The sequence below is a fragment of the Chiloscyllium plagiosum genome, unplaced genomic scaffold (assembly GCF_037043375.1).
Source record: "Chiloscyllium plagiosum isolate Xiang-an unplaced genomic scaffold, Cpla_swu_hap1 HiC_scaffold_27, whole genome shotgun sequence".
Classification (NCBI taxonomy): Eukaryota; Metazoa; Chordata; class Chondrichthyes; order Orectolobiformes; family Hemiscylliidae; genus Chiloscyllium; species Chiloscyllium plagiosum.
Window position 1 is genome coordinate 88214863 of NW_028270165.1, and position 25541 is coordinate 88240403.

The 25541-nt window shown below is 45.3% G+C and overlaps 1 protein-coding gene, 1 non-coding gene and 1 pseudogene across 2 annotated transcripts in view; 1 reads left to right on the plus strand and 2 right to left on the minus strand.

Annotated features, from left to right (window-relative positions):
* The window catches only part of LOC148144907 (uncharacterized), an 81222-nt pseudogene extending 57643 nt beyond the window's left edge, over positions 1-23579 (minus strand).
* The window catches only part of LOC148144900 (uncharacterized), a 492750-nt gene that overhangs the window by 274975 nt on the left and 192234 nt on the right, over positions 1-25541 (plus strand). The window lies entirely within an intron of this gene.
* On the minus strand, positions 133-206 carry trnan-guu (transfer RNA asparagine (anticodon GUU)). The gene has a single exon. It is a non-coding gene; the product is annotated as a tRNA-Asn (tRNA).

Below are 25541 nucleotides of genomic sequence, written 5' to 3' on the forward strand. Positions count from 1 at the left end.
CCGCAGTCCCTGACGTTCGAAATTAATTCAATTCAGAAACCCCTTTGTGGAGAAGATTTCCGTTTGGGGAACATTTTCCTGACCCCATCAAAAGCACACAGCTTTGAAACCAAGGAATAACAACGAACACACCGCCCCTGAGTGGGCTCGAACCACCAACCTTTCGGTTAACAGCCGAACGCGCTGACCAATTGCGCCACAGAGACAGGGGACCACGAGGGTTGCGCCATCGCTTAGGGGAGGCTATTAGCGAATTCATAATTCAGCCACCCCGCCTAGAATTACATTTGGCGTCTATCAGTTTTACTTTTCCATAATAACGCCTGGGAGATTTATTGTGGAGACACCGGGGACAGGCTGGAGACTCATCCACGTCAGGAGGAACTAGCTTTCTTACTCCGGGGCCGTCGCCCTTCGAGCCTTTCAGTGTTTTGCCTGTTCCCGAGTTCTCTCATTGGCTCGGAGACGAGAAGGGGTTTGAATTCCTGATGTGCAGGAACGACAATTCTTTCAATGTCTCAGATCAGTTCATGTCCCGTGAACATCAGAGTCAATCTCCCGGCCTCTTCAACAAGGGGACGGTGTCAGGACAGTCTCTACTCAATCGGACAGTTCATCTTTCATTCTCCTCTAAATCCGCTTCCCAAAGAGTTTCTAAAGATTCACAAAGCTGGAGACTGGGATTTCTGTTTTGCTTCATGAACATTTTTCCATTTCCTAACTGACAATATTTTGCCAAAATCTCTTCCCAATTGTACCCCTTGCGTCATGTCCAGGGATGAGGAATTTCCATTTTGGAGAGACATTCTCAACGTTGGGAATGTTCGCTTTGGAGCAAAGAAGGTTAACTGGAGATTTCCTGGGGCTGTTGGTAATGATTGGAGAAGAAGCGGTGGGAATGGGCAGATTAATGATCAGAAGAACCAATTGCCACTGACAAGAGTCAGTTACCAGAGGACAGGGATTGAAGTTCTTGAATGAAAAGCAGCACTTGTGCCTAATAAACACAGAGAATACTGCAGAAAGCCAAAAGGTCGAGCAGCATCTGTGGAAATGTAAACAGAGCTGGCGTTATGAGGCTGGTACGTTGTTTGTTCAGAACCAGAGTTACCTGCATGGCAATCAATTCCCAGACATGAGAAAGCGGGACTTTATTGAGACGGGTTTAGTGAAGTTTGAGCGATAATGCAACCAACAGGAAGTCATTTAAAATCGCCAGCGAAGAAAGCATAGTCAGCAGGTTACCACCTTGGGCGGGGGAGCCCCAAAGGATCTCTACGCCAACACCTTAAGTGTTCGGCCACAACTGCACGCCCAAAGTTGTGGTCTAAAATTTCTCATGGAATGGTTCTAACAGGAAAGGTGAGTATTGGGCTTGTCCTGTCCGCGCCATAGCCCCAACGTATCCTGTTCCCCTGGATTTGATCAGGACAAAGGAGGCTGATGGGAGATCGAATTGAACTCCACACATGGATGAGTGATAGAGCGGGTGGGAAGGATCCATTCCCATGCATAGAGAGATTAATAATCAGGGCCGAAAATAAGGAGCCACTTCAAGAAATTTGGGGTTCATTCAGCAAAGCTAATGTAGAACTGTTCACAGAAAATTGTGATAAAAGTCTCTCGAGTTATTTTGATGAGAAGTGTTGATGATGCTAATACAATCGGTAGGATGAACGTAGATTGGTAAATGTATTTGGTGACAGTTCTGTTCTAGCCCTGAGAGCGAAACTTGGATCTGAAGGAATAAAAGGGACATTAACAACATCGATCTGAAATTGGATACGTGACAAGAAACAGAGCCATCATTAACAGTTGGCTTTTGAACTGGAGAAGGTTTCTCGTGAAATTAGCTTGAGGCTTGAGGTATGCAAGGTCAAGATAATTTAGGTAAAACACGGAAACGCGATCCTCATTAGCAGACAGTGAAAGGATTACAAGACGCAAATTAAACATTTTCAACAAGTGATACAGTGGACTGGGAAGATAAGTATTATAAACTGTGAACAACAAAGTTGTTGAGCACAACACTTACATTCAAAGACCGAAAACATCCAGGTCCTGATTAATCAGATTGCATTGTGGTGCTTTTCTGCAAAACATCCACTTGCAATGTCCTACAAAAGAGTGACAATACAAATCCCTCTCAGCCCAGGATAGAAAATCCGAAGGGATGAACGTTTGCGGATTTTCTGAAGATTCACAAAGCTAAGACTGGGGTTTGGTGATTGTTCCTTTCCACTCCCAGGAGCAGCAGTGGTTGAGGCGGTGAGTTGGGGAAAGTAAAATGTGCCCGTGAGCAGCGTGTGGGGCTATTTCAGCTTCCCCTCATCTGACAGCGCTGTGACTTGACTCCGATGTTCTCAGGGACATTGACTGACGCGAGACAGTGAAAAGATTCTCATTCCCGCAGATCGGGAATTCAAACCGTATGCCGGCTTCAGGACAATGAGAAAGATTAATTGGGGTGTGTGAAGAAGCTGTGAGCTGCATTTCAAACAGGTAGGTGGAGCAGATGCGTCATCCATTGCGCCCCGGCCCTGTGCGTATCTAACGCCACCATGCTGCAGAGTTCTGACGTTAACACGGACATGCGCAGCAATGGGAACCTTCACAAGGTGAACAACCAAAGATAATCACCATCACTGATTCCCTTCCACAGGCCCAACTTTGTGAAGCAGCATCTTTCACTGGCAAAGGAAACACCCTTGTCCTCAGGTGCCTGCTTCATTTCGATCACGATTTCATGCCCGTCCCTGTTCTAATCTCATTTCCAAACACTTTCTTCACAGCCTCAAACAAATCTCTGCGGGTATCTGCTTGTTCCACCCGAACAGGCAGTGGGTTGCAGATTCCCACCAGTCCCAATGTGAGTGAAATACTTTTCCCCCTCCACTGATTTGAATCTTAAAGAAGAAACCGGGGAGCAAGCTCCCCTTCTTTTCGACGACATTTCTCATTTTGTAGTCGGCAGGGTTCACACCTGCGTGGGGAAACCGCAATGGATTTCAAGTCCATCGCATGAACCACTCGGCCCACGAATACAGAACCACACTGACAACTTCACTTCCCAGGTCTGCCTGCCTGTGGAGCTGAGAAAGAGTGAATCATCGCAGAGTTTGTTTGAATCCAATCACTTCACAGTGATTCGAAAGGATTAAATATCTGCACATGGCGAGTCGAGATGTTTCATCCCAAAAGGTGAAATTTCCGTTAAAAACAAAACTAGAAATTGCAGGAGGAACTCAGCAGGTCAGGCAACATCTGTGGAAAGAGAATCAGAGACAACATTTCAAAATTCTGTTTTCTCCGACAGGTACTGTCAAACCTGCCGAGTTTGTCTTTTTGTCTCGGCTTCTCAGCATCCGCAGTCCCTTACGTTAGACATTAATTCAATTCAGAAACCCCTTTGGGGAGAGGATTTCCGTTTGGGGAACACTTTCCTGACCCCATTAAAAGCGTGCAGCTTCGAAGCCAAGGAAGAACAGCAAACACTGCCACCCTAGTTGGGCTTGAACGTTTCGGTTGACGGCCGAACGCGCTGAACAAATGCGCCACAGAGACAGGCGTTGGCATCCGCTGTGCCATCGCTTCGGGGAGGCTATTAGTGAATTCATAATTCAGCCTCCCCGCCGAGAATTACTGTTGTTGTCTCCCGCGCAGTCTGGCGAGAGATCCCGGCTTTCTTAACTTGACTTGTGCAAAAATGCCCGATTAAACTTCTCAAAAAGAACCTTCGTGAAACGAGGCTGGGCTCCCTGGAGTACGAATGGGACAGGAAGTGAAATGATTGGAGATAGCATTGAACAGGTTGACGTGTTTACTTCCCTAATTTTCTTCTCCCTGTGCCAATTGGCACGTGACTTGGGAAGTAATGTTATTACACACACTGGAGCAGTGGGATTTGAACCTGAGCCTCAGGGCTCTATGGGTGACTACAGCTGCACCACAAAAAAAAACCTCCAGTAAATAGGTCCTCTTGAGTTGAATGAGAGGAAACAGCTTCCTCCTCAACATGAGACACGACCAGTGTACCCTCCGTGCCCATTACAATAAATTGAGCCGCCTCCTGTTGAATGAATGAGTGGGAACCCCTCTCCGAGCTCCAAGAAGCGGGGAGCCCGGCTGGAGGCTGGATATGCTCAAGGCTGGTATCTATTAATTTATTTAAATGGTACCTATTGTATGGGAGTATGGTTTACATTAAAACCGGAGGATCATGTCAGAGTGTTTGTTTATATTTCGCAGTTGTAGTTGGTAAAATACACTCCCTGGAGGAGCACCTTCTGTGATGCTGCATTTCCTGCCTTCTGCCCTTCCCCCATTTGTTATCTCTCATCTCGATTTTACATTTTCAGTCAAATTTAATTTCACATTAATCAGCCTTGGTATTCACTGTGTATTATTAATTAATCTGTTGGATTGTTGTAAAACAAAATTAATGGTGTAATGCCAGTAAGTTGTAAAAACAAATCAAGAACTTGTGCTTTTTAAACAAAAAGACGAGTTCAATGGTATTACTGGCATTGTCTCCTTTGAGGATGATGATTATAGTCTGACCAACAAACCATTTCATGCAGTCACCCAGTTTAATTAAAGTCTTTTGGAAAATAATTCTGGCAGGCAAAGATTTATACAACCCAAAATACGGTTGGTAATCATGTGTATTCTTATCTTTTAAGCCGTAACAGAAGGCATGGCGGTTTGAGACTGAAACTTCGCTGGAAAGAATGTAGATTGATGAGGGAAGTCAAAATGGCAGAGTCTCGGGCCACAATCTATCAGTCTGGCTTGATTGCATGAGTGGTGGTGGTTCAAAAGCACCTTCCAAGTCATGACCTCAACCACCAAGAACAGACAAGTGTGAACACAGGCTTCCGACTGCAAGATATATCGCATTGTTTCTTTGTTATTGACCAAAATGCTGGAACTCACTCCTGAACATTGTTGCAGTCCACATCATATTTGTGAAGCAATTTAAGAGGCAGTTGAGCACCACCTTTTCAAGGTGTGTTTGGGAAGAGTTGTTGGCACAGCCAATGACATTCACATCTCATGAAATAGTAAGCAAAGAGCCCACAGTGTTGGGAGGCTGTATGTTAGCATGGATAGAGGATTGGCTAACTACCACAGTTGTGGTAAGGGGCATGTTCAGGATGACAACTTGTAACTCGTGGTGTACCACAGGGATCAGCGCTGGGGCCAACATTATTTACAATATATATACGAATTACTTGGATAAGTAAAGTGAAGGTACTATTGCTAAATTTGTAGAAGAGACAGTTGATGTGAAAGCAGGTGGTGAGGATGACATTAGATATCTGGAGAGGGATATAGACAGGTTAAGCAAATGAGCGAAAGCTTGGCAGATGGGAAAATGAGGTAATACAGTTTGTCAGGAGGTGAAGAAATGAATATTAATGGAGAAAGCTTTAGAATAGAGGGATTTGGAATCACGTCCACGAATCTCTTCATCCAATTTCAGTGAGTAATAGGGAGGCAAATGGGAGGTTGGCCTTTTCAATAGAGTAGAAATGTAGGGAGGTTATAGTGAACCTATGTAAGGCATTAGTCAGGCCACAACTGAATACTGTGAACAGTTTAGGGCCCTTTACCTGTAGGAAAGATATATTGGCATTGGAGGCAGTCCAGAGAAGGTTGACCATGATGATACCAGGGATGGAAAGAACGTCTTATGAGGAGAACTGAATAGTTTGGGCCTGTGCTTATTAGAAGTTGGAGAATTAGAGGTAACCTTATTGTCACGTACAAGATTCTGAGGAGACTTGACAGGCTCGACATGGAAAAGTGGGTGAGTCTGGAACCAGAGGAAGTAACCTCCAAATAAGAGATTGCATGTTTAGGACAGATAGGAATTTCTCCTGAGGGCAGTAAATCTGTGGAACTTGATACTACAGAGGGCTGTTGAGCCTGGGTTGTTACGTGCATTCAAGGCTGAGATAGATTTTTTTTAAATCAGTAAGCGAATTGAGGATTATGGGGAAATGGCAGCAAAATGGAGTAAATGTTTCCCAGAATAATCGTGATCTGAACAAATGGCAGAGTCAACTCAATGGGCTGAATTGAATAGTAAATAGTAATTCTGTTCACCGAGCTGGAAGTTTTTGTTGCAAACATTTCGTCCCCTGGCTAGGCGACATCATCAGTGCTTGGGAGCCTCCTGCGAAGCGCTTCTTTGATGTTTCCTCCGGTGTTTATAGTGGTCTGACCCTGCCGCTTCCGGTTGTCAGTTTCAGCTGTCCGCTGTAGTGGTTGGTATATTGGGTCCAGGTCGATGTGTTTGTTGATGGAGTTTGTGGATGAATGCCATGCCTCTCGGAATTCCCTGGCTGTTCTCTGTCTGTCTTGCCCGATGATAGTAGTGTTGTCCCAGTCGAATTCATGTTGCTTGTTGTCTGCGTGTGTGGCTACGAAGGATAGCTGGCCGTGTCGTTTCGTGGCTAGTTGATGTTCATGTATGCGGATTGTTAGCTGTCTTCCTGTTTGTCCTATATTGTGTTGAGTGCAGTCCTTGCATGGTATTTTGTACACTACATCCGTCTTGCTCATGTTGGGTATCGGGTCCTTCGTTCTGGTGAGTTGTTGTCTGAGCGTGGCTGTTGGTTTGTGTACCGTTATGAGTCCTAGGGGTCACACAACAACGAGCACCCGAGCGACAAATCTTCGCACAAACTTTGAGTAAATAGTAAGGAGGAAAAGGATGCAACTGTCAATTACAGACCAGTCAGTGTTGGAAGCCTAGAGATTGTAGGGAGTTGGTGGCATTTGGGCATTGTTACTGGATTTAACATCTGGAGTTTCAAATTGATGCTGCTATGGCCCCGATGCAATTTGAAATCAATTTATGTATCTGGAATATAAACTTATCGCTGCTTTCGTGATCTTATCAATTATCATAAGTACCTATCTTGTTCACTAATAACCTTTTTTTAAGGAAGGAAATCTTCAGTCCTTTCCCAGTTTGGTGAATGTGTCACTCTTGATCCAAAGTCATGTGGTTGACTCTTAACTGCCCTCTGAATTGGCACTTGGTTATTTTTTGGGAGACGAAGTGTCACGTTCCATGAATGAATAAAGAAAAATATTCAGGACAAGATTGTCAATGTCACTATCAGTGAAGGGAAGATTGCGATCTAGTGATACTGGTTAAGTAGCCCAAAGATCTCGGTCTTCTGAGAACAAAAATTAAAATCCCATCATGGATGCTAGTGGACTTTATTTTCAACGAATAAAAAGATCTGGAAATGAGAGTTTATCTCTGCACTGGCAACCAGGAAACCATTATTGGCTAAGACAATGAATTGCAGCTGTTGGAGATCAGCAACAAAAGACACAATTGCTGGGGAAATGCAGCAGGTCTGGCAGAATCTGTGGAAAGAAAACAGTTAATGTTTTGAATCCAGCCTAATTTTGAAAGGCCACCGGACTCAAAACAGTAACACTGTCGTCTCCTCATAGATGCTGCCAGAACTGTTGTTTTTGTCCAGTCATGACAGAGTGTTGTGAAAGTGTTCTTTTAGGGAGGGAAATCTACCACTGACAACTCTTCACACGCGTGCACACGCTCACATCATGTGACTCCAGACCTACTACAATGTGGTTGACTCTCAACTGCCTTTTCGCAGGAAGCCAATCGCTCAGTCCAAAGGCCATGAGGGATGGGGAGCAAATGTTGGACGTGCTAGCAACAATCCCATCCCTCAAAATATTTTCTTATATATTTTAAAGCATAGGTTAATGAAGGACAACCAAAACAAACTGCTTTGGGAAAGTCATGCCCAACTAACCTGATTTGCTTGTAGTTATAAATATTGTTTTAAAATCCTCTTCAGAGAGGACATTGGTTCCATCATTGTTGCAATGCTGCATGCAATTTCTGTGCTTTCTGCTACAGGAAGGGTGTTGTGAAACTTGAAAAGGTTCAGAAAATATTTACAAGGATGCTGCCAGGGTTGGAGGGTTTGAGCTACAGGAAGAGGTTGAATAGATTGGAGCTATGTTCCCTGGAGCTTTGGAGGCTGAGGGGTGACATTAAAGACATTTATAAAATCATGAGGGACATGGGTAAGGTAAATAGGCAAGGTCTTCTCCCTTGGGGTGGGGAAGTCCAAAATTAGAGGGCATAGGTTTAAAGTTAATGGCAAATGGAGTTTAATATAGATAAGTGTGAGGTCTTACATTCTGTATAGTCAAATCAAGGTAGGAATTTCATGGTGAATGGTAGGACCTTAAGGAGTGTAGTGGAACAGAGGGATCTTGGAGTACAGGTTCACAGTTCTCTGAAAATGGAGTCACAGGTAGAAATTGTTTGGCACACTGGCCTTCATCAGTCATGGCATTCAGTATAAAATACCGAATTAGATTTGAGATAAGCACCAAATCTGTTTCATATGCAGTAATTCAAACCAAGGTTCATAGCTCCTAGAAAGTGGAGTCATGGGTAGACAGGTCGGTGAAGAAGACTTTCGGCATGCTTGCTTTCATCAGTCAGAGCACTGAGTACAGGAGTTGGGATGAATTGTTGCAGCTGTCACAGATTCCACACAACAACACAAGACGTGACCCTGCCCTCCCCTGACTGACTGTCCCTTTGCATATCAGGGGGAAGACACCCCTTTAATTGTGATGATCAGACAACATGCCATCCTTCAAAACAAGGTCTGCGTTCACAAATATTTGGACAGAGGAAAGAAGTTCTAGTCTGGGTGAAGATCAATCTTCATTGCGTGAGAGAGAGAGAGAGAGAGAGAGAGAGAGAAAGAGCAGCAGCAGCTTCAGGCGTTCATGGTCCAACTTCTGAAAATACCTTATCTGATTTGCAGTTGTTTATGGGCTTGTAATATCGAACTGCAGCATATTGTAGATCTTCAGTAAACCCTGCCAGTGCTTCTATGTGGTCTAAAATTTATCGTACAATTCTTGTATTTCCTATGTATCTGTATCCAGCTTCACCTTAATTGTATTCCCCTCTTTAGCTCTTTTCCCCCATCCTCACCCCTCCACACATCAGCATATCATTAGACTATAGGAGCAGAAATTATGCCATTCAGCCCATCGAGTCTGCTCCACCATTCAGTCATGGCTGATAAGTTTCTCAACCCCGTTCTCCCTATAACCTTTGATCCTCTTGATACTCAAGAAAATATATTCAATGATCTTACCTCCACAGCTTTCCGGGGCAGTGAATTCCATCGATTACCACTCTCTGTCTGAAGTTTTCCTTATTTCTGTTCTAAAACGTCTTCCCTTTACTTTAAGGCTGAGGAGGAGGCATAGAGGAGCGTGGTGTGCACTTGTAAACTCCAGAACTTCCCAAACTTCACGAGTCAACAATAACGCTTTCTGGAGCAAGAAATGAAAGGGCTGACGAGAAACTGTGACACCACAGGAAGTGAAATTAGGCCATTCAGCCCATTGAGTCTGCTCCACCATTCACTCATTCTTGAGTATCAAGGGGCTCAAACGTTACGGGAGAATGGGGTTAAGAAACATATCAGCCATGATTGAATAGCAAAGCAGATTCAATACGATAAATGGCTTGTTAACCATCCCTGGGAAGAAGGAGGCAACACAATAAGTTGTTTCTTGGGACAGGTAAGATAATGTTATTTTACAATGGTGTGACAAAAGGACAATTAATTCTGCCTGTGGAAGGAAAGCCCTGACATAGAGGGGTTAATTGCAGGGCAGGCTGTTTCAAACAGACAGCTAACCCTCAAGGATAAGAAGGTAAACTACAGACCTGAGGTCTCCAGCAATGTGAGGTGATGTTAGAGTCTTAAAAAAAAGTCACACCACAGATTTGAAATTGAGGAAACGCCACCAAAATTCAACTCCAGAATGATAAAGCAGCAGCAGTACTTAAAAGAATAATACTGCATCAAACCCCTGGACACTTCCAGAGATGGGCACTGTCGATGGAAACCCAGTTAAATTCAGCCATCTACTGGGTGATAGCCAGGTTTGGGGGGGGGGGGGGGGGGGGTGGGGTTGGTGAAGCTGAATGAACTTGAGAGGTTTTATTTCTGGTTGCTACGTGCAATAAAGTGCAAATAATTGTTTCAGCATTTGATTTTCTGTGCGGTTTCTGAGTCAGGAGCCAAATTAAGGTGATTCACCCACAACCACACCAAGAGGCTGGGATTAATATTGACTCCATTGCATTCAAGAGAATGTCATCAATACTGTTACAAAGCGAAGGCTGAACCCCGCCCCACCACTCTCCAAGATCTCAAACCGAAACGTCCAAAGAGTGGCACGTTGCCCTTTAATCTGTAAAGTCAGTGTGATAAGTGGTGTAACCTGCTGTAGTGTTAAAAGTAAATCCCTGACACTTTACAACCGACAATCAGCAATTTATTTAACCAACTCTCACGGTGAACAAATGAACAAAACTACTAACAAACTGAATAAATCCTTCCTAACTACTGAGTATTCTGGAATAAATCAAGATTCTTCTGGTATGCTGTTCCAATCAATGCATGTCCCACTCAGATAACACATAATAGAATTTAATCTCTCAGATTACAACCAGGTTATGTGTCTTCCGGAATATTCTGTGCCATCTTCTGTCGGGGATGCCTCCTCCGATTCCTCTATCAGGAATGCCCTTCTCTATTTTTCTAAATGATGCTTTCTCTCATACACAGATGACTGAGAGCACCAATTCTTTATGATAGGATTGGTCCTGTTGTCAAAACTTTAGGATTTAAATTTAATAAGTTTTTGGTAGCCAATGGGGCTGATTTAAATTGATTGGTGAAATTGCAAATGGGTTTTCTTGTCCTGCTAACTGTACAGCCCTTTGATACAAATGTTTCAGTTCAGGTGCTTTTTGTTGTGATCATGTTGCTCCTTTAAGATTACGTTGTTGGTTTATTTTCAGGAGGGGTTGTAAATGGCTTCCCATTCATCTAGGATTAAGGTTTTTGCTAATGGTTAACAGATACTGGCTAAGGCAACAATCCGGGAAAAGGGTTTGACACTTTTTTTTCTAAAACTCTTCTACAATGAAAGGGCAGTTGTCCCATTCTTTTCCCCTGCTTTTGGTTTTAGCAAGCAGTCTGTCTGAAGCTGCTGCAGGAAGAGATGTTTCCTGATTCAACAGATGTTTCTGGCTGACTCTAAAGCTTCAGGGAAAATAGTACCAGCGTATTCAGCCTCTCCCTGTTGCTCGAACCTTGCAACCCGGGCAACATCCTTCCAAACCTTTTCTGAACCCTTTCAATTTTCACAATGTCTTAAAAAGACGTCTACTTTGCTCGACTAATGTGGGAGAATTTTCTGCATGACGCGTTGTGTCTGAAAGAGCCCTCCCCTGTGCTGTGACAGAGCTGCAGTGACTTTCAAAAGCCTGACAAATGCGGTTATCAGTCAAAGATTCATTGGGAGAAGCTTCTCAATCACATCTGTAAATGGAGAAAGTGTTTTTAATAATGAGACATGAATAAAGGGCTGCATTAATCTTTTGTTCTGAAGATTTACTCATACATCTCAAAACAGAGCATATGAACCCGGTCACAAGAAGTCTACGGGAATATAAGACACCAATGCCTATTTCCTGACCAGGACCGACTTTACACAGAAAACATGGACATTTTAAATGAATGGGGTGCCATTCGTTTTAAGATCAGGTGAACTTAAGAGGCACAGCATTGGCTTAGAAATGAGAGATCCTTGACACACACACAGCCAAAATCATCACTGCCATTATTATCAAATTAGAATTTAGGCTGGATAGGCTGGGATGTTTTTCCACTGGAGCAGAGGAAGTTGAGAGGCAATATTTTCAAACCATGAGGGGTAGATTTGGGTTAATGGTAGCTGTCTCTTCCCTAGGGGGAGGATTTCAAGTCCAAGGACGCGTTTTTATGGCGAGAGGAGAAAGATGGAAGAAGAAATGTGGGGCAAAATATTTACAGAGTGTAGTTCGCCTGGGGAAACAGCTGCCAGTGGAAGTGGTTGAAACAGGTACATTAACAATATTGAAAAGGCGTTTCAACAAATACATGGGTAGGAAAGCTTGAGAAGGATATGGGCCAAGTGCAGGGAAATGAGGTTAGTGTTGACAAACATTTTGGTCAGCATGGACCAGTTTGAGCTGAAGGGCCTGTCTCTGTGCAAGAGTACTCTGTGACTGGCGTCTCTTCGTAACTCTGACAATGTTGAGTTTTCACATGAACCAGGAAAAATTGAGGACTGCAAATGCTGGAGATCAGAGTTGAGAGTGTGGTGCTGGAAAAGCACAGCAGGTCTGACAGCACCCGAGTAGCAGGAGAATCGATGTTTCAGGCATAAGGGCAGCCAGATGAATATCTCACTAAATCATGCTGAATAAAATCTGATCTCATTCGTCAACTCTGATGTGGAGATGCTGGGGGTGGACAGGTCAGAAGTCACACAACACCAGGTGAGAATCCCAATAGATTGATTTGAACTCATGAGCTTTCGAAGCACTGTTCCTTCATCAGGTGAAGTGATGAAGGAGCAGCACTGATGAAGGAGCAATGCTCCCAAAGCTTGGGATTTCAAATAGACCTGTTGGACTGTAACCTCGTGTTGTGTGACCTCTGACTTCAACTTCTTCAACTGCGCATTCATGTTGAACTTGATGGGATACTTTATCCAACTCGGCGTAGTTAACTCATATCGCTTGGAGGGGTTCATTTGAAACCTTTCAGGAGGCGAATTCAACAAGATTGAATTATTCAAAGTTACTCAATTCTAAACTTACATCAGGACCGGTAGTCATAGAGAGGTACAGCGCGGAAACAGATCCTTCAGTCCGACTCGTCCACGCTGACCAGATATTCTAAATTAATCTAGTCCCATTTGCCAGCACTTGGCCCAAATCCCTCTAACCCTTTCTATTCATGTCCCCAACCAAATGTCTTTTAAATTCTACCAGCTTCCTCCACTTCCTCTGGCAGCTTGTTCCATACACGCACCACACTGCATGAAAAGTTTTCCCTTTCGGTCCCTTTTAAATCTTTCCCCTTTCACTCTAAACCCATTCCCTCTAGTCCTAACAACATCCTGATAAATCATTTCTGATGGAGTTGTCAACGTTTCGGGTAGAACCCTTCTTCAGTCCTGAGGGATAATACCTGAAATGCTAACTTCTCCACCTCCTGGTGCTGCCTGCCTTGTTGTGCCCAGCCTCCTGTTTGTCTATTTTAGATTACAGCATCTGCAGTTTTTTATTTTGTCTCTAACAGATGGTGGAGCAGATTCGATGGGTCAAAATATCCTAACTTCTGCTCCAATAGTCTTGTGGTCGTAGGTTTGTGCGGGTCCTGGGCTCAATGAGCAGCAGCGCCCACTGGAAGCAACGTTCACAGAATCATAGAATCACTACAGTGAGGAAACAGGTCCTTCTGCCCAACAAGTTCAGAGCGACCCTTTGAAGAGTAACTCACCCAGACACATTCTCCTACCCTATGACTCTGCACTACCCCTAACTAAGGCACCACACCTACACATTCATCAACACTATGGGACTATTTAGCTTGGCCAATTCGCCCAAACATGCGCACGTTTGGACTTTGGGAAGACACTGCAACATGCAGAGGAAACCCATGCAGACACAGCGGGGAATTACATGCAAACGCCACACAGACAGTCACCCTGAGGATGGAATTAAATCTGGGTCCCTGGCGCTATGAGGCAGCAGTGCTAACCACTGAGCCACCACCCCCACTCCCCCAGTAGAAAACAAAAAAGCCTACCAACTCTCCCACTACCCCCACTGTCAGAAAGGGCAGGAGGTTCTGTCCTGGGGGTGACCCTCAGCAGCGTTACCGGCAGAATCTGATTGTTAGGAGCGTTGGTGCCTCCGCTGGTGCTTGTTCAAGCTGCAGGACATTGTGAACCTCTGCCCACACTCGGGGCAGGCAAACGGCCTCTCCCCAGTGTGGACCCGCTGGTGCGTCAGTAGCGTGGAGGAGACAGCAAAGCCCTTCTCGCACTCGAGGCAGGTGAATGGCCTCTCTCCAGTGTGGACACACCGGTGTGTCAGCAGGTGGGAGGGTTGGGTAAAGCCCTTCCCGCACACAGAGCAGCTGAAGGGCCTTTCCCCAGTGTGGACCCGCTGGTGCTTCAGCAGGTCGGAAGAGCGTGTAAAGCACTTCCCGCAGACAGAGCAGGTGAATGGCCTCTCGCCGGTGTGGACCCGCTGGTGGGTCAGCAGGTCAGAGGAATCGCTGAAGGCCTTCCCACATTTGGGGCAGGGGAAGGGCTTCTCACCGGTGTGGACCCGCCGGTGAATCACGAGGTGGGAGAAGCGAGTGAACACCTTCCCACAATCGGGGCAGCGGAAGGGCCTCTCCCCTGTGTGCACCCACTGGTGCCTCATCAGGGCGGAGGAATCGTTGAATGCCTTCCCACACTTGAGGCAGCTGAAGGGCCTCTCCCCTGTGTGAACCCGCAAGTGCCTCAGCCGGGTGGAGGAATCGCTGAAGCTCTTCCTGCACTCAGGGCAGCTGAAGGGCCTCTCCGCTGTGTGCACCCGCCGGTGCCTCAGCAGGGCGGAGGAATCACTGAAGGCCTTCCCACACTCAGGACACGAGAATGGCTTCTCCCTGGTGTGACTGCGCCGATGTGTCTCCAGGGCAGACGGGACATGGAAGCCTTTCCCGCAGTCGCCACACTTCCATGGTTTCTCCATGGCCGAAGCTACAGTTGCACACAAACGCGTGTATGTCCCCTCCCTGCCTTGAATTCCTCTTTTCAGGCCAGATAACTGTTTCAGGCTCGACACTCAGTGCGTTGCTGCAACAGTAGGGGCTCTCTTCCAGTCCCACTGATGCTGAAAACGTACTGAAACAGGAACCAATTGGATCACAGTTGAAAATTGTTGCAGTCCTGATGGATTGAGTGACTCACAAATGCTGGAGAATCAGAGTCGAAAACTGCAGGTCAGGCAGCATCTGAGGAGCAGGAGAGTCAATGGTTCAGGCATATGCCTTTCATCTGTTGATTTTGAAACTTCATCTTCATATCAAATACCCTGAAAAGAGATTACAAAAGTCATCACTGTCAGTCCAGGTAGAAATTCAGAACAAGCAATTCTACTTTCTGCAGAACATTCTTTTCTTTTGTTATTCCACAAAACTGAAAGCACCATCCTTCTCTCTCTCTCCCTCTCTTCTCACTCCATTCTAATTCTCCTGAAAGTGCTGATTCAGGATCTGACAGGGACAGAAGAGCAGAACAGTCACAACTGACATCTTTCTGAATTTTGGATCCCTCCACCTGAAAATTAATATCTTCCACGACATTGGGATCCTGTTGAGAGTGAGCAGGTCTGATTTTTGGTAGTAAAAATTAGAGTGCGTTACATTGTGGAAACAGGCCCTTTGGGCCAACAAGTCCACACGGCCCCGCCGAAGCGCAACCCACCCATACCCCTAACCTAACACTGCGGGAAATTTAGCATGGCCAATTCACCTAAACTGCATATTTTTGGATTGTGGGAGGAAATCGGAGCACCCGGAGAAAACCCACGCAGACACGGGGAGAACGTGCAAACTCCACACAGTCAGTCGCCTGAGGCGGGAATTGAACCGAGGTCTCTGGCGGTGTGAGGCAGCAGTGCTAACCACGGTGCTACCGTGCCGCCCTTGTGTGTAGTGTGTAAATTCAGGATGAACCTGCAATGCAACTTCTTGGCAATCAATCAGACACAAAATGGTTAACGTACCCCCACAGGAGTTTTAGAATGAAACATCAAGGCTATGACACCAGAGAGAAATTGAACAGACTGGCGTGGCAAACCAGAGTCATCTAGATATACAGCACAGAAACAGGTCCTTTGGTCCACTGGTCTATGCTGACCAGATATCCTCGCTGAATCTGGTCTCATTTGCCAGCATTTGGCCCATATCCCTCTAAACCCTTCCTATTCATAAACCGATCCAGATGCCTTTTAAATGTGTCATAATTATACCAGCATCTACTACTTCCTCTAGCAGCTCTTTCCTTACACGCGCCATCTTCTGCATGAATTGCCCCTTAGGTTCCTTTTAAATTCCTCGCCCCCTCCCCGGGCCACCTCACCCTTAACCTATTACTCTATAGTTCTACACTCCCAGAGAAAAGACCTTGTCTATTTACCCTATCCATCCCGCTCTTGATTTTATAAACAATGGAAGCATCAACGGCTCAGGGCGGGGATGGGGAGGCGGGGTGGGGAAAGGAAGCCGAATGTGCTGGAGCCAACGCGGAAGAAGAGGACTCAAAACCTTGAAGCTGCAATGAGGAATACTGCATGTGCTGTACTTGTACCTGTTGATTTTATTTGTGGGAATCAAGTGCATTTTAAAAATAAAAACAAACAAGATATCTATCCCTCCCCTTTCACAATCTACTAAAGCTGTCCTGGAAACAGAGTGAGAGAATTGGGAGCAGGTGTTGGCCATTTGAGCCTGCACCAACATTGAACACATCATAACTGAATATGAATATACCTACAGTCAGGTGGATAGATTGGGTTTTCTTTCACTGGAGCAGAGGAGATTGAGTGGTGACCTTATAGAGGATTATAATATCATGAAGGGTACAGATGAGGTGAAAGGCAGGTGTCCTTTCCCTAGGGTGGGGCTTTCAAAATTAGGGAGCAAATTTTGAAGGGGAGAGGAGAAAGATTTTAAAAAGACATGAAGAGCTCCATTGTTTTCACACAGAGAGTGGTTTGTGTGTGGAATGTGTGTCCAGAGGAAGTAGTGGATGCTTGTACAGTGACAATGTTTAAATGACATTTGGAAATGGACATGAATAGGAAAGGTCCAGAGGGACATGGGCCAATCACTGGCAGATGGGACTAGTTGGGTTTGAGAACATAGTCAGCGTAGACCAGTTGGACCGAAGGGTCTGTTTCTGTGCTGTATGACCCTGTAGCTGTTCTGTACTGGTCTTAAAACCATTTTCTTGGAAACCCAAGATGGCGGTGGTTTAAGTGGTCTGCTGTGTTGGGCTCTGTGCCATACCCCCGGACATTTACACCTCCCCCCACCTCATTAACCATCCGTAGGAGAAAACAATTGCTAATATAAACTTACTGAACGTCTGGAGCTGCTATAATTGTGGTTTGACAGCTTTAGGACCAGAATGAAAACAAATGAAGGAAAGGGGCCGACAGGGGTGCAGCAGGCAGGGCACTCCCCTACTGCATCGGGGGCGCCTGGAGCCATTGCTCAAACTCCCAGGGCAGCCCCTTTGGGTTTAATGGGGCAGCAGTTACTCTCGGAGTTTGCCAAACTCTGAGAAAAGATTGAAGCAGCGGTGAAACCACTATCTGCCACGCTGGAAAAGCTTAGTCAGGAAATTCAAATGTTGGCCCGAAGAGAATAGGCAGTGGAGGAGAGGACCGTGGCATCGGAGACCATGGCGGAGGTCTCAGGAGGAAGGATCCAAACGCTGGAAGACCAGGTTCAGGTCCTTCAGGAGCAAGCGGACGACCTGGAAAACTAAAGTAGAAGAAATATCTTACAGCTCGTGGGTCTTCTGGAATACGAGGAAGGCGAAGACCTCGTTGGATTCCTGGGGCTGGAGTTGGAGTCGGGCCTGTTGAGTGTGGAGCGGGCCCACCGGATCGAAATGCGCAGGTCCGGATCGGACCTGCAGCCCCGCGTGGTCCTAGTGTGCCTCCAGCATTATAAAGAAATACAGTTAGTGATTGAAACAGCAAGAAGACTGGGAAGAGATCCACAGGCTTTAATGCACAAAGACTCAAGAATAATATATTTTCAGGACTTCTCAGGAGCCTGGATTAAGAAAAGGGCATTTGATGAAGTTAAGAGAAAATTAAGGGATCTGAACATACAATATTCCTTGAGGTCCCTGACCGTATTGCGTTTCACTCATGGAGGGACGGTATATAATTTTGATTCAGCAGAAAAGGCAAAGGACTTTGCGAATTCTCTGAATTAAAGAAATCGAGTCGGGGTGAAGGCGGGAGGGACATCATTTCAGACAACGCTACGTTTTTGCCCCTTTTTTGTGGTTATTGGCTTTATACGAACTGCCTTGACAAAAAACTGTAATTATTTAGTGTATCGGTCAGTTACATATTGTGTGGGGCCTTTTTCTTTTACTGCTGTCCTTTTGTTCTTGGATTGGGGGTGGCTATACCTGTGCTTAAGATGTATGGAGAAGGGGTGTGGAGAGATAGGCAACCATTGTTAACTCTCAGAATGTAAATAACATGTTTTTTACAATCTGTGAATTGGGGCACAGCCTCAGTGGAAAGGAGGCAGGATGGTGGCAATGGTGGGGTTTGGGGAGGGTGGGGATAAGAGATCTCTACATAATTGAGGGTTATTTGAGCGTTTGCTTAAGTTATATGTGGTGGTTAGATTTTTATTTATTGTAGTTTTTAATAGGAGCAGTTTTTAGACTTTATAGAGTTAATGTCTTTGTTGCTCACTGCACCTCGGATAAGCTTCCTCCTCTTGGGAAACCACGGGCTGCCCTGGATGACCATGGCTACTGATTCGTTCAGGTGGTACACCTGGAATGTAAAAGGGAGCCATTCCCCCGTTAAAAAGAAAGACGGTGCTGTCAAGCCTCAGGAAGGAAAAGGTGGGCATCGCCCTGCTGCAGGGGACACATTTAACTGATAAGGAACATCTGAAACTGCAGCAAGGAGGTTATGATAGGGTATTCTTCTCCTCCTTTAGCTCCAAGTGTAGAGGAGTGGCTATACTGGTAAGAAGGAACCTCCGTTTGCAGGTAATAGAGCAAATTAAGGACAAACATGGACTGTCCGTCATTCTTAAAGCTCTAATACATGGAGAAGAGTATGGCGTCCTGAATGTGTATTGTCCCCCGGTGCACCCTCTTAAATTTCTAATTGATGCAGTTGCTAAATTAATGAGTCTTGGGGTACGCCACATGGTCATTGGAAAGGATTTTAATCGCCTAATAGATCCCGAGGTAGACAGGATGCCAAGGGGCCAGGCAGATACACCTGCGCAACCTGAGCAGTTGGTGGGCATGTGCGAGGAGTTGGGATTAGTGGATGTGTGGAGGCATCTCCACCCTAATGGAAGAGACTTTACTTTCTCTCCCAACCCACACAAGTACCACATGGGAACTGACACTTTTTAATGCCATTGGATTGCTTGGACAGAACATTGGCTTGTGAAATTGGCAATATAGCTGTCTCGGACCATGTGCCAGTGTATTTAGATGGTAAAATCAAGAGTGGTGGAATGGATGCACAGCACTGGTGCATGGACCCATTCCTGTTAAGGGATAGCAAATTTGTTGAGTACATCACAAGAGTTCAGAGCCTTCTGGGATATCAACTCGGGTACGGCCAGTAATCCGGAAATACTGGAGGAGGCCACTAAGGCATATTTATGAGGCCTGATTATTTTTTATTCAACGACTAGAAGGACAGAAGGATGCAGAGGAAGGAGTAACAACAGATGCTGGAGACCCCTCTGCAGATAGCTGAGGAAGTATATTATAATAGGCCTTCACTGGTCAAGCTGCAGCTCTCCGGGCTGCTCCCAACCCATTGCACACACTGGGAAAAAAACGTCTGCTTTGCTCAACAAAGATTGTTTGAATTTGGAGATGAGCCACGTAGATATCTGGCTAGAAAGAAAAATGCTTCCCAATCTATTATGTCTGTTAGATAGAAGGTTGGCACAGTTACCCTTGAGTTAACGAAGATTAATGTTAGATTTAGTGAATACTTTGCAGAGTTCTATCAGTCAGAGGGAGATGAACACAGTGCAGCGAGAATGCAGGCCTTCTTTGAGATCCTGCACCTCCCTAGTATAAATGCGGAACAGGTTTCCTGTTGAATGGGCCTATGACAATACAGGAGGTGCAGGAAGCAATAAAGCATCTCCAAGGTGGCAAAGCACTGGGGTCAGATGGATTCCCAAGTAAATTCTATAAGGAATTAATAAATGTGTTGGTGAGGCAAACACTGGGGTCAGATGGATTCCCAAGTGAATTCTATAAGGAATTAATAAATGTGTTGGTGGAGCCACCTCTGGGGATGTATAGCTATTCATATGCACAGGATTATCTTCCGCCCTCTCTTAGTGAGGCTAATATCTCCCTCATTTTAAAGAAGGAGAAAGAGCCCGAAGAATGTGCTTCATACAGACCCATTTCACTGTTGAATGTAGAATTTAAAATTCTAACCAAGACGCTGGCCCTGAGGTTGGAAAAGGTGTTGTTCTGTATTGTGAAAGAAGATCAGATGGGTTTTGTAAAGGGCCGTAGCTCCTCCAACAATATCAGGAGGGTACTGAACATGGTGCAGGTATGCCAGCAAAGGTTGATCCTGGGTTCAGCGGCCTCCCTAGATGCAGAAAAGGCATTTGACCAGATAGAATGGCTATACCTGTTTGGGGTCCTCAAGCGCTTTGGTCTGGGGACAACCTTTGCTAGATGGGTGGTGGTGTTGTATAATGATCCGAAGGCAGCAGTCATCACAAACGGCAATAAGTCAGATAAATTAAAACCTGGGAGAGGTAGTCGCCAAGGCTGTCCTCTTTCACCGCTGCTATTTACCTTGGCAATTGAGCCATGAGCTGAGGCTATCAGGAGGGACCCTGAAATAGTGGCGCCAGGAGTGGGAATGGGGGAACATAAGATTACCCTATATGCTGATGATGTCCTTTTGTTCTTGGCCAATCTGGAGGAGTCCGTTCCTCGATTGATTCAAACAATTAATTTATTTGGCAGATTTTCGGGCTGCAAGATCAAATGTACAAAATCAGAAGCTATGCGGATGGGGGAGGGGAAGAATTAGTGGAGGTGCCTGATCTGAAGGATGGAATGCAGTTCCTGTTTAGATGGTCGTCAAAAGGGTTTTTGTATTTGGGAATTTTTATTACCCCTGCCTTCCACCAGCTGTATAAAGTTAACTATGTACAATTACTCGAGAGGATAAAGCAGGATTTGCAGCGGTGGGACGGATTACCATTATCATGGTTAGGCCGAATAGCTCTGATTAAAATGAATGTTCTTCCTCGCCTGTTGTACCCCATGAGAATGCTCCTGTTGTTGCTACCCAGATGAGTATTACTGAGGCTCAATGGTTGGCTAGGTTCTTTTATTTGGTGTCGCAGCCGCCCCCTAATTAAGTTTACCAAATTGCAGTTCTCACAGGGTGAGGAGGAGTGGACCTTTTGGACTTGAAGAGATATCAAATAAGCGCTTTCTTAGCATATGTGTGTGACTGGGCACGAGGGGACTTGGGTAGATTTTGCTTGACGTTGAAGCATTGCAGTCGAGATGTCCCCTAGTTAATCTATTATTCATTGATCAAGATGAAATCCGAGACTGAGCAGTGTAAGAGTACAATCATTTTAAATACAGTGAAAGCCTGGAGGATAATGAGGCAAGACAAGGGCAATTGGCTGAAGACCTCACTGATTACCCCACTGGTGGCAGCCCAAGGATTTAAACCTGGGGCAATGGACTCTGGCTTTAAGTCATGGGAGAATAAAGGAATCTTCTGTCTGGGAGATTTATTCCAGGGTTAGGTCTTGATGTCATTTAGCCAGCTAAGTCAGAAATATGCATTGTCTAATAGGGAACTTTTCCGGTACTTTCAGTCAACGGATTATATACAGAGGAATACCACGCTCCTGGCTCAGCATTACAGGTCAAATGTGGAATAAAGAGTACTCTGGTGTTCAGGTGCTCTTTCAGTTAGTACGTTGTATCATTTACAGAAGGGACGTACCTAAGGGGATGTGGAGGGACACTCTAGGATGTGGAATCGGGAGCTAGGATAGGATATTTCATTAGAAGTATGGCAAGATATATGGGAAAATGTAAGGAAAATTTCAATATGTAACAAAGCACAGGGCATGCAATTGAAGATTTTACATAGGACTCATGTGGTGCCAGAGAGGCTAGCTAAGTTCAAGATAGGCACATCACCAGGGTGTCCCAAATGTAAAATTAGTATAGGCACTCACACACTGCTATTGGTCATGTTGTAAGATCCAGAGATACTGGAGTGCTATAGTAAGGGAGCTGAAGGGCATCCTGGGGATTAAAGTTAAAGTGAATCCGGTATTTCTTCTTCTGGGGTTGCCAAATTTGCCTTCTCTCGGAGAACACAGGAACAGACTGTAACATTCTTATGCACTGTGCAAGGAAGAACATTTTAATTAATTGGACGTTGGAAAACCCCCAGGGCTTATGGGGTGGCACATGCTGGTGATGGAGCATCCACCCCAAGATGACCTCACAAATATGATGCACCACAAAACAGTAGTTTTACAAGACGTGGCAGCCCTTTCTAAATTATATTGATGCAGACTGATCAGCAATATTAATTAGAGCCGTGGTATAGCTGTGGGAATCAGTCTGGGCGCTCATGGGGCCCTGGGAGGGCAAGGCTGGGTGAAAAGAATACGGGTGCAATAACTGGTGCTCCCATGGATGGGAGCCTTAATGGAGGTGTGGTGAGTGAAATAGAATAAAGTAATGTGATAGAATTCAAATTAACTTAAATTATGTTTAATTTTATTTTTATTCAATTTGATTGTAGTTTAGTTTAAGCTAAGTTTGTTCCAGTAGAATAATAGGGAGCTCATTATTAATAGTATCATAATATGACATTGTTGTACTGCTATGTTTCTGTATTTTGGTATTGTTCTTTTTTGTATATGGAGGTGTTGTGAGAGATTTGAAAAAGTTTCTAATAAAAGTATATATTTTTTAAAATTTCTTGCCTTCCCCCATAACTATTTTTGACATTCAAAAGTCAGATGAACTCAGCTTTGAATATATTCAATATCTCCCTAACTACAGGAAGGCATCCCCACTTTGAACTGAATTCCTCTTGCTAATATACCACTTGCCTTGCTGATTGCTTGCTGCACCTATGTGACAACTGGCATTGACTGGAGTAGAAAGCCTGAGCAGAAGGTAGCTGAGGCACGTTTGTACATCCACACATCATTCCTGGTGAAGGACTTTTGCCCAAAACGTTAACTGTTCTGCACCTCGGATGCTGTCTGACCAGCTGTGCTTTTCCAGCGCCACATTTTTCGACTCTGATTTCCGTTATCTGCAGTCCTCACTTTCTCCACATCCCAATATATCACCATTTAAACAATGTACCTCCTTCCTGTTTTTATTTCATAGGAAAGGCTATCACTTCACACTGCGTTACTACATTTACCATGTGTTTGCCAATTAAGACACATACCTGAACCAACTTTGCTGCAAGTCAAGAACTGAACACCAGAGTGAAAAAATAAAATGGAAAAGGGGGTGAGAAGAGTGTGTTGTACTCACAGATGTTGGACAGAGGAAAGAAGTTGCAGTCTGGGATGAAGTTCAATCTTCATTCATAGAGAGAGGAGCAGCAACACCTTCACAAGCGCATGGTCTAACTTCCGCATTCCGACATTAGAGGGGAGGCTCTCAATGGCAGGAGGACCACACTCCTTCCCGTCCTTCAGGGCTTCCCATTGGTCGATCAAGAATGTTGCGTGCCGTTTCCGCTGACAGCAAAGAGCATGCGTAGTATTTTGCTGACACCAGCGTACATGTGCAATGCTTCCTGACATCGAGAAGCATGCGCAGTATGCCCAGTGGAGATGCTGGTCCAACTGCCAATCGGAGAGAAAAAAAAGCTGGAGTCAGACTTGTTTGTTTCCCTGAGGCTCAACAGTTTATTCCTTTTGCATTTTGTGTGGCTGCTCAATTTTTGAATGTCTTTTCCCCAGGGTAGAGGAAAGCCAAAACTGGAGGGGCATAGGTTTAGGGTGAGAGGGGGTTTAAATGGGACCGAACTCGTAACGTTTTCATGCAGAGCGTGGTATATGTATGGAATGAGCTGCCAGAGACAATGGTCGAGGCTGAAACAATTACAACATTTAAAAGGCATCTGGATGGGTATATGAATAGGAAGGGTTGAGAGAGATATGGGCCAAATGGTGGCAAATGGATTACCAGATTAATTTAGAATATGTGGTTGGCATGCACCGAAAAGTTTGTTTCCCTGCTCTGCAACTCTATGACTCTATTTCTAATTAATCTGAACCAACTTCGCAAGACGAGGAATTGACCATTCCATCCTTACAGCTTGTCCTCAACTGTGGCCTAATTGCACAGATTTCAATGCAAGTTTCAGAAAAATGCAGCTTTTAAAAAAAATTGAATTTGCTTTCAAACTTTACTTATGGTTTTGAAAGTATCATTTTAGCGATTCTCAATGTTAAAGATCAGCCATTTCTCACACCACACCCTCCCATCTCGCAGGTAGAGTCATCACCATCCACGCTCTCTCTATCCTTAGAAGGGCTGATACAGTGATCAAAGAGGGCTCGACGCACAAGAAAGGATGAGAATGGGGGTGCAGGTAGAGAAATTGGACGGGAAACAGAGGCTGGGCGTAGAGAGAGAGAGAGAAATCGACCCGGGGACAGAACATTGGAGTTAGAGAAACACTGGGGGTGCACAGGGTGGGGGCAGAGCGTTTGACAGAGAGAGAGAGAATGGGTGTGCAGAGTGTGGGGAGAGAGAATGGATGTGGGTCAGTGCGTGGGGAAAGAATGCAAGGGGGCAGAGGGTGGGGGAGAAAGAGAGCAACAATGAATGTTAGGAGAGGGTGAGGGAAGAGAGAGGGAATGGATGGAGAGCAGAGGGTGGGGAAAGAGAGAGAATGGAGGGGAGCAGAGAGTGGGAGGAGAGAGAGAATGAGTGTGGGGAGAGGGACTGGATGGAGGAAGGCAGAGGGTGGACGAGAGACTGGACTAGACAGGGGGAAGAGGGTATGGAGATAGAATGGACGGAGAGGATGGCATGTGTGTGAGAGGGGGGAAGCGAGATAGCGAGAGAGAATAGACAGGGGGCGCTGTGGGCATGATTGGATCTTGATTGAATGGGGAGTTGGTGAATGCGTCCCACCCACTCCCATCATCCCCTTCTTTGCACATGTGCAGTGCAGATTTTTGTGAATGATGCGAGAGAGAATCTGGAGCGTGAGCGCAATTCCCCTCAGATCCTGGCATCAGCAAACCACTGCCTTTCTGTTTTAAAAACTAAATAAAGATGTGGGCAATATACTGGGAATGGCAAGAAGTGACTAAGAAACTGAACCGAGAGTCAGCGCTTTCCGGTGAGGGGAGCTGGGCAAAAACAGGAGGATGGAAGGATGAATTCGAGTTGGAATCCATTGAAAGGTGGAGGAAATGGGAGACAGAGATTTCGGGTAGGAGATAGGGAAGGCTGTTCGGTACAAACTAGAATTCTCTTATCCTATTTCCTGCCCTGCACTGACAGCAATGATCTGTTTTCTCAAGGTATTAGCAGAGGAGGATTTGCTGTTCAGGCGTGCACAAAAAATTTACTCAGGGCCTGAATATCAGCAGCGTTTGAATCGAGGAGGGGAAGTTACTTCAAACATCAACGTGACTTGAGAAGCCCCGTGACTACACGCAGCCTGCGTGGGAGTGTTCCAGGGTTCTGACTGTGCAAAGAACTTTAACTCTGTAGCGAAATGTGGACTAGTGTTCTCGCTGTAGACG